Source organism: Mixophyes fleayi, chromosome 2 (genome assembly GCF_038048845.1).
Source record: "Mixophyes fleayi isolate aMixFle1 chromosome 2, aMixFle1.hap1, whole genome shotgun sequence".
Lineage (NCBI taxonomy): Eukaryota > Metazoa > Chordata > Amphibia > Anura > Limnodynastidae > Mixophyes > Mixophyes fleayi.
In genome coordinates, this window is record NC_134403.1 from 328,566,316 (window position 1) to 328,579,417 (window position 13,102).

A 13,102-nucleotide genomic window follows, 5' to 3' on the forward strand; every position below is an offset into this window, starting at 1 on the left:
AGCAAAGCATCGCTCTTTGCACCTCCTTATTAAATAAGCATTAAAGTCTGGAATAAGGAACTAGATAACGAGGAATAGTCTCTTACAATAAATTGCACCCTGGAGCCATCACTTTCAATTGATTGCATCTGTGTGTGTGTATATAATGCTTAGTGAGATATTTATCTCTGCTACCTTTTCGTTTCTGATGCCAGGCCGAATCAATGGCAGACACTCCAGATGACAAATGTTAGCAGTTGGGAAGAAACACCTTTGTCACTACACTACTGTAAGCTAAAAAAGCAAATACTGCAAGTTAAGCACATAGTAAAATAATGCAAGAGACAGAAGTAGCGCCTGGATAACATAAGGAAATGCATCCCCAACCAGACAAAAGCCTTTGTGAATTTACTTGCAATTATGCACACACAGGCCTTGAAAACCATGACTAAGCTTGCCGGTCTGGGGAAAAGGAAGTTACTCATTGAGGGGGGGGGGGGGGGGGGGGTGGGGGGGGGGGGGGGGAGTAATTTGCACAGTACTATAGGTTGCTTTTCTAGAAAGGTCTTACATAAATATAATGCACCATTCCTGGGATTTGAAAATGTAAACACATTGTATACACTAACATGTATATATTTATATATAATTACTTTTAGAACTATATATATTTTCTAGTTGAAAGCATTATTACATAATAGATATTACCGAGTAAGGCTGGGTACACACTACAAGGTTTTCAGACATTTATCGGATCAATCACACCACTCGGACCGATACCGCATTAGTGTGTACGCTGCAGCGATGAACGATGAACAATTATTGTTCCAAAGAACATCGTATTGTTTCATTTGCTTTTTAGACCGGACTAAAATTGTCGTTCATCGATGGAACAACGTTGTTCCAATTCTGTAGTGTGTATGCACTGAGGACCGGCAGCGCCCATAGATCTCTATGGAGTGTGATCAGCATGCTGATCGGGACCTTTTTTTTTTATTATTAAATTGTTAGTAAAATCGTTAAGGATATCGCATCAGGAGAAATTTTGTATAGTGTGTACCCAGCCTAAGGTCAAGCACTGATTCTGTCTTCCTCTAAAATTTGTCCACTAGAGGCAGTCATTAGATATTATGTCATTTTATTTCCATAGAAATAGCAGTAAGACATCTTTCATTCATATTGAAGACGACGCTCACATGAGGAATGCATTTTCCAGCTATCACTTTGGGATATATCTAAAAGGCCTATAGGATATACTGGGCAGTGGTGGAACGTGATTGGATGGGTGGTTATCCAGACGTCCCACAGATCTTTTATCTCTCCCAGATATGACAGCTGGGCAGCAAAATGCACACGTGCTGGTACACAGCATGGACAATCCATTTACAGAGAACCTTTATTTGCTACACACTGCGGATGCAACAAAATTGTGAGCAGAGACAATAAATCATAAGAATGCAGCCTATCAATTCCCTTAGAACCAATGACATTACCATGGTACATCAAGACCAATCCATGAGGTAATCAGGAGGTGCTCATTCCCAGTGAAACTGCTGCCGATTAATCTATTCAGGGTTTTGTAATACCAAAGGGATATGTTAAGGTGAGATTTTTCAGCGTTTTTAGCGAATACAAGGAAATAAGAATGAGTTTCCTATAAATAAAAATAGATGCAATTGCAGTCCACACATCTCTTATTTAAAGTAGCTGTATAAATATTTTTTCAGCCTTAAAGACACATTCAGCATCGGGAAAATAGATTGGGGCAGCACGGTGGCTTAGTGGTTAGCACTTCTGCCTCACAGCGCTGGGGTCATGAGTTCAATTCCCGACCATGGCCTTATCTGTGTGGAGTTTGTATGGTCTCCCCGTATTTGCGTGGGTTACCTCCGGGTGCTCTGGTTTCCTCCCACATGCCAAAAAAACAAACAAACATACTAGTAGGTTAATTGGCTGCTATCAAAATTGACCCTAGTCTCTCTCTTTCTGTCTGTGTGTATGTTAGAAAATTTAGATTGTAAGCTCCAATGGGGCAGGGACTGATGTGAATGAGTTCTCTGTACAGCGCTGCAGAATCAGTGGCGCTATATAAATAAATGGTGATGAAGAAAGATACAACAGATATGTATAAAACAAATCAAGCACATTCAGAGAGCATTAACCGACCTTTTGTTGAGATAACAAATCCAATCTTACATAATCAGATGAAAGCTACACATACAGTAGGTATATAAATAATCCAGAGAAAGCAACCATCAACGATAGCAAAGCTTTAAACCTGGGGTGTTAAAAAAGATCGGATGGGGAGAGGTAACGGCAAGCAGTGGAGGAGACGAGTACCCACTAAAGCTCCCAATGGGTAACTGTGCATGGGATGTATGATGGGCCCCTATTGTAGTGTAAATCACAAGGGGTTATCTCGCTCATGACTCTTATTAAAAGACCAATATTGATTCAAGAGCCCTGTTGCCATTTACTATTACACGATGAGATAAAAAAAGACACAGTTTGGACAGGGTAAACTCTTTACGGAGATATATTATCCTTAATAATCTGGGTCACATGGGATTTGTAATCATTTGTTTCTTTATATTCAAGTCACCTAAACCAAATTTTTACAAAGTCTGAGCAATGGTCTCTAGGAGACAATTATAGTCATCCGTACAGAAGTCTAAACTTGTTAGTTGTTTGCAACTCTCCACACTGGCAATTTAGCTTTACAACTTAAGTAGTGTTGGTTTCCCCTTCTTATATGCTTTGGTTTCATTTTTATGTTTCCCTCGGGTATATAACTATATCTCAATATTCCAGCTTGCTACCACTGCTAACTGGTGTCATTCGAAGTATGTACAAAAAGAAGAAAGTGATATGTGCAAGTGGGGTGTACAGAGAACTCTTTCTCCTTTGGTACATGATTGAAAGGCCAATCTTGGAAACCATTCCCTCAGAGATGGCGCATAGGATGACTTTCGGTGTACAGGAAGGGCTGCGTTTGCTGCACTATTTAAGTGTCTGAGTAGGGATTTTATGTATTTTTAAATCGGGATATCATTTAGATTTAGAAGCCGGAATTCTGCTCCCCCCAATGATCTCCTCTAATTTTTCTAATGTTTAACCAAAAAAAGGATGATCCTGGGACACTCCCACCAAATATAAAGGAACTGACTTGTATCTCTAAGAAGTATTCCTCATTCCTGGACACATCTTCCTTGATTGACCTGGGCACCTATACCAATGAGTCATAACTTTACGTTGTGTCTCTAGAACTGAACACAGTAAGAGGAAGTTATCTAAGCAAGTTATTTAGATCTTTTTCACAATGCCTTCATGAAGTTAGGCTGGGTGCACACTACAGAAGATTTCTCCCGATGTGACATTTTTAACGATTTTACCACCAACAGAAACAAAGTCCCGATCAGAATGCCGATTCATATGTACACACTTTACACAATTTACCTTCAGATCTGTGCTCTCCATCTGCATAACCATAGGCTGAAAAGATCCTGACTCTGCACACTCCCCAGAGATCTATGGACACTGCCGGTCCTGAGTGCATGCACACTGCAGAATTGGAACGACATTTTTCCATCATTGAATGAGATTTTTAGTTCAGTTTAAAAAATCAAATGAAACGATACGAGGGGGGTTTTTTTGGACACCATGCTCAGTCTACTTATCCCCAGTTCTTTAGAATTCAAATCTATGTGTGTTTCTTCTTAGTAATCATTATAATACTGTTTGCTTCCCATGGGTAACACTTTGACAACACAGACTGCAGAGAGACCTGACAGAAAATGTGAGAACCATCATATGTATTATAGCCATCTTACCACACTCCAATCTTTGACTGCCTTGTGATAGTAACATAGTTCGGAAAGTTGCAGTAAATACAATAAGGACTTTTACATCCAAACACTTTCAATGCACTATTGAATGCATGGAAAACTTATAACAATGGTGGAGTTCATACCATTCCTTTATGACATATTAAGGGCTCCTTCATACCATGCAGAGATGCATTTTAACACAACACATTCAAATCGATATCTCCATTATGTGTTTTTAAGCATGTTTTTGACACATTTTTAATGCGCTTTTGATGTGAGTTTTTTTTAACTTTTATGTAAAATAAAAAAATGATAAAAATTAATTTGGATATACATAATATTTCACATGCATTTGATGACATCACTGTTCCCTGGCTGACATTTTGCTTTTCACAGTGATCAGCAGCTAAAATGGCTTCTGTGTCATTTATCATAGTGGCATTGACTGCTATTTATGAGGCGCAGCAGGCAATATCAACATTGGGTGCACCTTCTGCTTTCCCATAGGAAGTCAATTTAAACCTCTATACGCCATACAATTTGTCTGGCATGATGGTGTGATGTCATAACAAAAAATAGTGCGTCTGTCTGGTATGCGGTTTCTCTTAATGCAAAGACAGAACACACATAGCATGAAAATCACTAAGGCATTAAAAGCACACTTCCAATGCAGTTTGTATAACTCCAGTTCTACAATTAACATACATTAGTGCCTAAATACAGTTTAGGATGCATTTCAAACTAAAAAGAATGAAGATTTTAAAGCATATTAATGTTATAACTAATTAAGTGTACTTTGTATGCACTAATCAGGTATGGTAGTAATACCAGGTTGAAGGCAGGAGAGCAAAATTACATTTGTGACTGGACATTTTTTTTGAATGCTGGTAAAATGTCCTACATGTGAAAACATACAACATAAAAATAAATTATGACAGTGTCTCTTTAATAGATGACAATAAGATGCACAATTACACAAGAAGCTGCATTTATATACATGTGTAGCTACCCCTTTAAATTCTATTATGCCAGCTCATTCTTGACTAATACATGATTACTCTGAGTACATTATTGTATCAATATATTTCCCTCAGATAAAAACTTACTTCGTTTTACAAATCACAGTGTGAGAGACATAAAAATGATATTAAACATAACTTGTAATTGCTCCAGTCCACAAATTACACGACGCGCTTAACAAGTATATTATTTATTGGGGAAAGTGCATCGGACATGTTACACATTGGAGTGGAGAGAGCCATGACAGCAGGATGAAGCAGAATACAGCCCATAACAGCAGAAACCATATGATTGATCACCAGGCTGCATAATGACTGCAAACCGCTGGCTCATAACTCTGCCACAGCTATGTATAATTACGTTACTTAATACAATGCCTCTCAATTACAAAGTTTTCAGCAATTACGTGTCAAAAGCAGTTGTGCAGCTATGTCAGTGATAAAATCCTGTTGGCACTGTGACTCCACTCCAAATACAAACCAGCCTAAGAAGACGAGCAATTGCCACAGAAGTCGCAAGCAATATAACAACGGTATGTAACTCGCTACTGCGTGTCAAATTAAAGGGCATTGGATTACAGAGCTACAAATGGGGACTCTAGATGCTAAGCCACCATAAGTTTCTAAAGGAATACAGTGCATAATGAAGCTGTTGAATTTTCACCCTCTAATTGGATACAATAGGTCATACACTGCATGATCGCCACAAACACCAGCACAGCTGGGAAGTACAGTAGGCTTTTCACAGTGCAAATCACTGCACCATTCAATACAACAATAACACACAAGAACATGCTCGACAGCCACAGCTGGCTGGTGTAGTGTAGAAACCCAATTGTAATACCAGGGAAACAGCCTAGTGAAATATTTGCTGACACAGTAAAGGAAATATTTTAAAGCAGATGTTATACAATAATGAGACAACGAGAACACAGTTCACCTTATTAGAATTCAGAGAAACTATTGCACAAACTATACTGTACATGCAAAGCCAGATTGCTGGGGGAGGGGGGGATTTAATTCCAGGCGCAGACCTCTCGGGGTATCCATTGCCTAAAACATTACCGATTTTTTGCTCATAAAACAAAAAATAAAAATAAAAAAATCAGAAGACCGAGTTGAATCGCCCCCCTATTAATCCCTTTTCTTCCTATTGACTGTGCAAAAAAAGTAGTCCAAACTTAAGGTACTGATCTACACGTAAACATATTTTACTAAAAGCAAATATTGTAATAAAACCAATTAAGTGATAGGAATCGATTATTACATGTGAAAGTGATTAAGCATAGCACATACTGACTTGTAGTGGCTTTACAGTGTGGGCTAATGTAAGTGGTATAGCAGAGAATAAAGTACACAAGTCTGCTGTAACATGAATTTATACGAAGAGCAGTTTATGTACTGATCCAACACAGCAACTTGGCATTTGGGACAGAGTAGCACAAAAAAACAAACAAATTGTAGTGTGTAATGTCCACATTTTGTCTTTTCTTTTGTAGATAACAGCTGTTCTAATAATTAAGAAAAGGTATGACATCACAGCTAGTTTATTACAGCATGTAAAAAATAAAAATACTAAACATTTCAACACTCAACAGAGTCCGTGAATTTACTTGTTTCCTTGTGTCCTTTGTATATATACACACACACACACACACACACACACACACACACACAACAGTCCTAAACTGGGACAGGCATGTATGTGTGTGATGGTAGCCTACTTTCCCAGAATATTTGGGAGACTTCTGGGAGAAGGGAGAGACTTCTAAAGACAGCAGGAAATCTTCTTGAAAAGGGGACTTACCAGCTACAAGGTGGGCGGGGACACTATGCAAATATCTTCATCAAGCCCCGCCCACCTATATTAACAAGAACTAGAGGATATTTTGTCACGCTCAATTGTTTATGTGAATAGTTAGGGGCAGGCTGGGGGGGCATCTGCCCCTCAGGCCGGGCCCATAGTGGGCTACCTTGGGCTGGGTCACTGGGCCACATGTATTTGTATCCTTTAAAATGTTCCTAATAGGATGCCGAGTCGAATCTTGCCCCCCGGGCTAAAATATGGCAGCCAGCCCCTGTGAATAGTGTCATAATGTTGAGCTCTCGTCTTCTTTTCATACCTGTCCTTAGTGTCTCCCAGAGGGATGCTATGAAAAGTTGCCATGTATGGTATGTTTTTTTGCATCTCTATAGAGAAGGAGTCTTTCTATAAACTGAAGCCCTATACCAGTGTTGGCTAACCTGTGACACTCCAGGTGTTGTGAAACTACAAGTCCCAGCATACCCTTCCAGCAATAAGCTGCTATATATTAGCAAAGCATGCTGGGACTTGTAGTTTCACACCTGGAGTGTCACAGGTTAGCCAACACAGCCCTATACCTACACTATATTATACCTCTGGATAACGGCCGTCCAGATTGCAGTATGGCATGGATAAAAAACTAAAAACTTTTCATTCTGTGTTGAACTTGATCTCAAGACGTATGGGGTTCTAGGTCAAAAAATATTGAGCAAGTGTTACTTGTACACACATTTCTTTCTTCAAGAAAAAGCAGCAGATATAGGGAACAAAGTAACAGGGTAGGGGCGTCTCAAGTACTATAGATTAAATACTATAGATTTGTATTAGCCAGAACGAAGTATTATCGGAAACAAAATATGATTTTTGCTAATTCTAGAACTGTTTCACAAAGCTCAGACATTTCAAATAATATCACCAGTTCACTCCTCTATAGTAAGCATGGTTTGTTTATGATTTTTAACAGACAATTTAAGAAGGAAAAAAGAAAAAACAACTCTCCATATAAATATTTGGACCATCAGACCTAAGCAATCCTAACAAACCAGAAAACAACCCAAAAAATATAAAAAGTAAAAAATATACTATATTTTTGGGGCAACATGACATTTTCAAACACTGTATCTGGCAGTACCACATGACAGATCTCACAACTGGGCCCAATAACAGAGTGTTGAAACGTGAATGTTGTTTGCATAATGCAGAAAATTAAGCGCCTTCCACATTGTGATTGGAAGCTTCAGCGACATCGTCATGTGACATCCCCAGAGACTGTCTCCTAATCACATACCTACCAACTATCCCGATTTCAGGACATAGCAGTGTGGTCCATTTTCCTTCTCACAGAGCCTTGATTCCAAAAATTGTAATGTGGGCAGGTATGGCATTGTTCAACGGATACCTCAGACATGTAATCTGAGTAAAAAGTAATTTGCTCGCACCTCTACTTCAGGAATAATGAACACCATTGTCCAAATGGGCGGAGTTATCATTAAAATAAAAGGTTAACCAAGAAGCTATTAGCAAACGTTTTTTGATAAAAGTTTATCCATCATCTGCTAACCCTTAAGAATAAAGGTACGGGATTACAAGCACATTGCCGTGAACTTGGTTTACCACAAAATGGCCGCTTGCACTGTGTGAAGGTGAGAGGAACACTTTAAGGACTTAGCGACTCTTTTCTTGAACCAGTGTGGTCTGCAGAGATTCTGGTTACAGTAGAATTAGAGGTTTATATAAGATTAATGCAGGTATTTGGCATAGCAGGCTTCTTTTCTAAATTCCATCAGTTAGAATTCTCAGCTCCCCTGCCAGTTCCTAACTGTTCCGCACATAAGCTTTTAAATAGAGATTGTGATTATTTATTGACTTCTCCAGAGTATGCAATAAAACTTCACAACATGCGGCTGTCTGAAATTTCTCTCATTTTCACTGAAAGGTATGTTCTTTGTTTTATGCTGCAGAGAAAACTCCTTTCAGGCTAATGAATTCATATGGTATCCTGTAAACAGGCACAATACCTCCATGCCAAAATCAGCCAGAATGAATCAATAGCCTGATTCTCATTCTACCATTTGAACTTGAACATAAATCATGTTTGTACTGCAGATTTTTTTTGACTACATTATACATACCCCAAGATTAAAATAGGAATAAAGAGTGTGAAATTGCAATTCACAGCCTACAAATTAAAGGACCTGTCATTGACACGCTGTGACAAGGGTCAGGTGGTTGTGCAGTGACAATAGTCGTCTACTGTATTTGTGTTCCTCACAGCTCTGGTTCAACGGAGGTATGCATTTACCTATTACAAGAAACTTAGTCTAATGGTTATAATAGAAACAATTAAAAAGGGAGACTTTCAGCTATGGAGCTAATATCTTGAACACAGCTCATCTGATACCATATTCAAAATAAATTAATTACATAATTAGAACTACAAAGTATATATTACCTAATGCGGTCATAGAGAGCACAGTCTCTCTATGCTGACAAGGAAACAAAGCACAGCAAAACCAGATATACAGCAATATCATCAACATTTACTTATATAGCAGCACCAGTTCTGCAGCTCTGTACAGAGGAAATTTGCCATTCACATCAGTCCCTGCCCGAATGGAGCTTACAGTCTAAATTCCCTAACACACACACCTACACTAGGGTTAATTTGTCAGCAGCCAATTAACCTACTTGTATATTTTTGGGAGTATGGGAGGAAACCAGATCACCCGGAGGAGACCCACGCAAACACAGGGAGAACATACACAGATAAGGCCATGGTCGGGAATCGAACTCATGACCCCAGTGCTGTGAGGCAGAAGTGCTAACCACTGAGCCACTGTACAGCAATAGCGCCCATAGTCCGCTCATATCTGTCAGGAGCAAAAATATCAAAACTGCACCAAAGCATATTGAAAACGACTGAATGCTACATTTAAAAATAAGTGACAACTTGGTATTAAATGCCTTTTAATGACTATGTTAAATGACATTTCCATACCACAGATTTTCCAAATAAGGCCTAATTTCTCACTAGATCAGGCACATACAAAAGTGGAATACACATGGAATAGACCATATTTAAAGTGAAATCATATAACTGAGAATCCGTCCTAAAGGGGTATGTGTATTTACATCTATTAGACCAGCACGGCTTACAGGGGCCACACAGAAGCCTCAGCATATCACATCCAACCCGCATTATGTCAGCCCTGCTCTAAACCTTCCCATCCCTAACAGTTTCTCATTGATTGAAAGGTGTGAGGAGGAAGCCTGAATCATTTGTGTCATAATCCGATTTTCATAAGTACAGAAGAGTGTAATGTTTATTCATGCCATGGACTGCAGCATGATACAGCATAAAGACTGCAACAATATGCCAGAAGAGCATTGGTGTTATTCTATGCTCAGGCATCTAGAAATAGGCTTTTGTCTAATTACTGTTAATTAATTCTTGACACTTGATTTACTTTGTGTACTCGAATTGTGCCATACAAATTCTTTTTTAGACTTAACATCTCAAATTTACTTCAGACGTAGTGTGTTGTACAAGCTCCCAAGATGCAGTTCAGCTCCCCTGTAATTCATCGAGATCTATCATGTTAGCGTCTGTGACCCAAAGTTTTGTTGTGAGGCTACACACTGCACAACAAAACTTCACTCAATGTATATTATTTCACTACACTGCAGAGTAAGATATAGACAAAGCCAGTGGCAAACCAAGTATCCAGTAGGAACATTGTATATTACCTCCTCATTTCTTACTGGCTGGTGGTCTCTGCAGACTACAAACCATGAACTAGTCCAGTTACGTGTAAATTGTCACAATTTAACTTATTGGTTATATCGCATTTATTTTAAATTAGTCAGTACACTCCAACACTGTATAGATGTGATGTAGGTTATTTCAATGGTCAACTGCCATGGACAGTTTGGAAACTCAAAGATTATATCATTTCAACCACTAAAGCAAATAAATGGTTAGGATTAAAGGAGAATCAAACATATAAATAAAGAATGTCAAAATATATCTAAACTTAATTTTATTGGTATTCATCAAAGTTTATTTATAAGGCGCCACAGATTCCACAGCGCCGTATGTCAAGAGTACAGGAATACAGTAGACATGTATGAACGCAGGCAAGGTATTATCAATACCAGAACAATACACACAAGATATTGCACATAACAGCACGTGGGTGCAAGCAGGAGGCACAACACAACTAATCAGCAGAATACATAGCAGGGGCATACAAGACAGACCCACAAACTGGTCATATAGTGTTGGGAATATCGGTAAGAGACATTGGATAGGCCATGTTTTCTCTAACCTGTGAGTAGCACTCTAAAACTGGGTTTCCATGCTATTGGAGTTACAATGATCATATTTTTGCAAAGTAATCTAGTGCTACCAACAAATAAACGTGTTTTAATTATGTAGCCAGCAGTAAAGCAAAAAAAAAAGAAAATACACCATCGATTTAAAACTAAATCACGGGTGCTGAAGCTGGGTTGCAGGATGTAAAGAAATAAATGACCAATAGCTGGTTAGCAAAGTACAGTGAAAGTATTATGTCAGAACAAAGTATTAATAGATCATATTATAGTCAGCAATATTTCAGCACAGGATCTAAAAGCCAAAAATCCCCTAGAAATCCATGGTTGGGTATCTGGTCCAAATCAGGGGTTATGTAGACTATTAAAAGGTGCAAAGATGGAGAGGGACTCGTTTTATCATAACACTACCTATTTTCACACTATTGCAAACAAAGGACATTAAAAACGTGTCATTAGCAACGTTCCCTCTTCATCCTAATACTGATCAATTGTCTATCTAGCTTATGGATATTGCATGGGGATAGGGTCACCCTACTAGACAGACAGATTTATTCCAAACTAAGTAAATAGTAGTGCCTTGGGATGAGCCCAGTAGAATTTACAGTACCAATATGAGGCAAGGAGGATATGGTATAGTTCTTAGCACACACAACATTCTTAAAAAAAAAAAATTGGTTATAAACATGTGCACTTCCTTCTTGCTCGTACTTCCACCAAAAACAACTTATCCATTATTTAATGTGATGCTAATCTCATGTAATCATTCACAACCAATTGCTTAAAGAGATCAGACTTCCTGGATTTTGATGATGCCACAGTTTCAAAGAAGCACAGTGAGCTCCTGATTGGATGGTCAGTCTCTTATTAATACTGAAATATTTCTACCTACCCAGAAAATGACTAAACTATACTGTTTGATCACACATTAACTGTTGTGCATGTTTAGTTACATACTCTCTGGTCAGATATCTGTTTAATGTGTACATGTGACAAAATTCTGTAAATACTACATGCTATAGGTGCAGGTTTCTTAACGGGTGGTCCATCACATAACTGAAATTACAGAGTCATTACCTTGGATGTCAATAGCAAATGACTGGACAGATGCTTTGGCTGACCAGACACACACATCTCCTTACACGTTTCTCACAGAACTTATATAATGCTGCAGAGGATGCTCACTACCCTTTTAACCCTTCGTAGCCTACACTTGCTTGCTCAGCTTTGGGATCCATGGTTCACTTCTACAGCATTTCTATTTATTACGCATGGTTACAATTTAAATAAATTATTTTGACCAAAATAAAAGGTGTTCAGAAATAGATACATTTGCAAAATAGACTGAAATAGCTTTAATTCGGCTTATTATTTGGTAGCAAACAACAGTTCTCTAAAAAGAAGATCACAGAAACCCTTTCATTGCATTGTAAACCACACATGACAAAGCCTTGCTATAGAAAGTCATTAATCTATCATTTTCCAAGAGGAGAGGCTCCATAATAAAATAAGTAATTTTTAAATAAAAAAAATAGTATTTTTTTGCACTAGTTGTTGGACTTTAGACTAACTGTAGTGATGCATCCAGTACATTACTGATTATATTTAATAACTGTAACCATTATGAGTGGAACTGTGATGAGCATGTGAAAATATACTGATAAATGTAAAATGCATTGCAGTTCCAGGGGCTGATCGTGACAGGTGTATAGGGCGAGGTGATCTGCACATGATCTCTTTGCAGATCTAATTAATCATGACCTTGTTCAATACAGCAGAGCAGCAGTGGCTGGTGACTGTCCTGCATGGAGGACTGCCTATGATCTAGCTTTCAAATGAGAGAACTAGGTCATGGAAAGGAATATACATAACAGCAGTAATTGACACTGGGTGAGATGTGGATTAAAGGAACCACATATCCTACAGAGTGACCTACATTGTTTAATTCATTCTATTAGTGCCCTGCAATCTCTTTAAGTGTATATATGTATTGTGATGGCTGTTACCATTACATATAGACATATATATGTATTGTGTGGATGGGAGCTGTCACCAACTTACCTGGGATTCCTCGGCCGTGGAACCATGAAGAGGCTGATTCCCGAGTAACACAGTGCAGGGCCGGGCTTGCTGCTAGCACA

General features: G+C 38.5%; 1 protein-coding gene across 2 annotated transcripts in view; it reads right to left on the reverse strand.

Annotated features, from left to right (window-relative positions):
- FAM222B (family with sequence similarity 222 member B) overlaps positions 1-13,078 on the reverse strand; it is a 91,480-nt gene extending 78,402 nt beyond the window's left edge. For both annotated transcript variants that reach the window (XM_075196829.1, XM_075196831.1), the window contains exon 1: positions 13,023-13,078. The gene's annotated coding sequence lies outside the window, so the exon portion shown is untranslated. The remainder of the gene's footprint in view (positions 1-13,022) is intronic.
- Between the last annotated feature and the right edge of the window lie 24 nt (positions 13,079-13,102).